Source organism: Meleagris gallopavo, chromosome 2, assembly GCF_000146605.3.
Source record: "Meleagris gallopavo isolate NT-WF06-2002-E0010 breed Aviagen turkey brand Nicholas breeding stock chromosome 2, Turkey_5.1, whole genome shotgun sequence".
NCBI classification, from domain to species: domain Eukaryota; kingdom Metazoa; phylum Chordata; class Aves; order Galliformes; family Phasianidae; genus Meleagris; species Meleagris gallopavo.
The window spans coordinates 15,451,637-15,455,306 of record NC_015012.2 but is presented as its reverse complement, the minus strand read 5'-3'; positions in this window follow the sequence as shown (position 1 = coordinate 15,455,306).

Sequence of the window (3,670 nt, the reverse complement as noted above, 5' to 3'; positions counted from 1 at the left end):
AAAAAAAAAGGTAAATTTTACACTTCATCAGTTCAATGTTATTATTAAAATTTAAAAGTCTTTCACTTTATTTCCTTGTGAGGCTCCCTCACTTGGCAGTAATCTTAATTCATGCCTTCATTGCTCCTATAAGAATGTATTCAGGGCTGGGAATTTGGTGTATATTGAGAATCCCATCATAAAATTCATATTCAAATCAAAGACTTGCCAAAATATTGTTGAGAATCAGAACAAATTCCTGATCAAGGGAAAACACTGAGATAACCAAAGTAATATATATGCATGCATGTATGTAGGTACAATACTTCCACACGTTCTCCAGAACAGCTGGTCTATTAGATCAGTGTTGGAGTGACTCTGTTAATGTACTTTGAGACCACATTTACCTTTCCCACGGAAATAGCCAGTTGATAACCCATACTCTGGGAAGCGCATCACATTCATGTTACCTGTAATAGTCCTGGGAGCCAGACACTATTTACTCTAAGTGGAGAACAAGGAAGGAGAAGAGTCATTTCAGAATACAGAGTGAGCTCTTTGAAAAACAACTTCCAGCAAATTTGGCTGTGCCTGTGTCAGATGATCCTGACATCACTTGTTGTCTGCAGCTGTACTGCTAGAGCACTGTGACCTGAACACCCCAGACTAGCACTTTCTGCATCAGTGGAGAGCTTATAGTAGGTGGGACTTTGACATCGAAGTCTGCAAACCAGAGCAGCAGAGGCACAATTTCCTGCTGAGCCAGCCCGCTAACTTTTAGTAGGAGGGCACTCATGACATCTTTGACTGCTGGCATTTGTTTATCAGAGCCCAAAACCCATCTTCCCTCCATTGGAACAATAATATCTGTGACAGAGCCCAGTGAACAGCTGGTACCCGAGTGGGCACACCACAAGGTTCTGCTTACAACAAGAAAACGTTTCACTGACATTAAATGAATTGCCAAAAGAAAAAGACTGAAAAAATAGCCCCATCTTTTTATTCTACCTGGGGGAAGAATTTCATACAGCAAGTCACTCAATCGGTGGGATAGATAATAGTCCTGTGGCTCTGTGTTGCCTTGTTATATAGCTCCATGGGAGACAGTGCCCCCTCAGTTGAAAAAACGCCTCTTTCTGCAGCCTAATGAACAAACTCCTTCACAGCGTGTTCCCCCAGCACTTAGAGGAAAAAAAGTCTCAAATCGAATATATTGTTAGTGTTCCTAAAGTGAAAGGGAATAAAATATTTTGTTCCTGAGATGTAAGACTTTAATTTTTTTATCTCCTATTTTGTTGTCCCCAGGAAAGGATCTGATTTCTTTTGTAGGAAAACAGGTTGTGATTGGTAGAACATTATCTCCATTTAGAGAAATGCATCAGTGTGTTCCCTATCCTCGCATTAACCAGAAAACAAATTTGTTTTCTTTTTCTTGACATCTCATTCTTCAGTGTATTCTTTTCTCTAAATAATCAGCATGAGATATAGTATTTGTGTTATGATGTTATTTCTTACTCATCATTTCTTGCATAGTCTCAATTCATTTCAAACATCTTATGAAACACTGGGAATTTTGCTCCAAATGTCGATTTATTCTGGGAGCCACGTGTGTAACTCAGTTGACCCAGGTTATGTTTTCTTTTTCTTGGTAGTCATTCTCTCATACCACACCAGTGGCACCAAGTATCAAACTATCAAAGCAAAAAGCTTCCTGAACAATAGGAGTGATCACAAACCCTCTTTCAATTTAATTAATTAGGAAGAACTTCTCTGAAAGGGTGGCAATGCATTGGCACAGGCTGCCCAGGGAGGTGGTGGAGTCGCTGTCCCTGAAAGTGTTCAAGAGCTGTGGAGATGTGGCACTGAGGGATGTGGTTGGTGGGCATGAAGGGGATGGGTTGGGGTTGGACATGGTGTTCTTAGAGATCCTTATCACCCTTCATGATTCTATGACTCTATGATTCTAATGTATTTTCTTCAAGGTATTTGTCAAATAATTGCAAGCACTAAAGAAAAATCAGGCTTGGTTAGGAAAACCTGTCATGTCCAGATTGATATGCAGTGGGTATGGAAAATGGAATATGGATGGGGGTGAGATATCCAGTGGGATTCTGTGGTGACCTAAATTTCTTGCACTTTTTTCTGATCGTGAGTTGCATCTGCACAATGGAGTGCTAAATGTATCTCATTTTCACTCTATAGAATCATAGAATGGCTTGCGTTAGAAGGGATCCCAAGAATCATCAAGATTTAACCCCCTGCCACCAGGGCCACCAACCTCAGATCTGAAGCTAGACCAGGTTGCCCAGGGCCCCATCCAACCTGGTCTTGAACACCTCCAGGGATGGAGCATCCACAACCCTTCTGGGCAAATATCCCACCATTACTACTAGCATATAAAAATAAAATTCAACCAACCAATTGAATGCACTCATGGCAGAAAAGAAACACAACAGTTGATGATAGGGCAAGTGTTTGATTTTTCTTATTTTTTTAAACTAGATAACATGGATTATCTTTCACCTGCTTTGCTCTGGTGGTTAAACAAGACATACTGAGCCCTAAGTAACAATACATGAGTAAAGGAGACTCAGTCCCTTCAGTTTTCTGTACAGAACATCTCAACAGGTAACAACATCATTGTTTCATATACAGTATTTCATATTGCTGTTTCAGGTGTATTTGAACTCTGCATTCTGCGATGCTCAGTTATTTGGGTTACTGCATTCAACTAGGAAGGATAGCTCTTGGGAATTGTATTTAAGAGGTGCTTCTGTAGTAACTACTGAGAACAAGTTACTGTGTGGTAATGAGAACTGTGTGTTATAAGAGGAGGAGTTCAAAGTCAGTGCAGAGTGAAGACTTCTGTGACACCCAGCTCTACATGTTCTCTGATACCTCTCCTGTCATACCAAAGAGCGGGAGTGTTGCCCATCCAGCAGTGCTTTGTTGTGATGCTGTACTGATGAAGTACAGGAGGATGCAATTTGGTAAACTTGTTATAAGCAAGCCTACAGTAACGTAAAATGAAATGTGAAACCAAAGTTTGTAGCATTTTAATTCAAACATTCACAAAGAAATACTGAGTATTTTGATTTAAAGTGTTTATCTGATTATCTGGAAGGATAACTGCAAGTTTATGATCTATCCCAACAATGAGACCAGAACAAGCTTAATTCTGCTTCAGAAATTGCAAGAATGCTGTAGTAAATGGGCATGGACATTTATGCTTGTACTTACTTGGTTATGGATATGTATACTGCCTATATATGTAATATATTATGTAACATTTTAAAGTTTTGCAGCCTCTGTAACCTAAGTAAATTGGTGAAGTACTCCCATTGTCCTCCTATGACTCTAAAGTAGATCGCAAATTTATTTGTGATTTGTTTCCTTTAATCATTCTATGAAAGGCCTGCAATTTGTCTTTCTATCATAGCATCCCTATAGTTATTAATTAAAAATAAATACAAAAAAGAATAAATGAAAGAGCAAAAATGTATCTGCAATTATAGTATAAAAGTGGCACAGTCAAAAAGCCAGAGTGCTATAAGACATTTTATTGTGTATTGTTACTAACTATAACAGTAACACTTCTAAATCTCTGAAATCTTACTAAGATTATATCCTCTTCTGTTATAAAAGGAATTTAGTACCAGTGAAAGATGTACCACAAAATGATGCTGCCTTT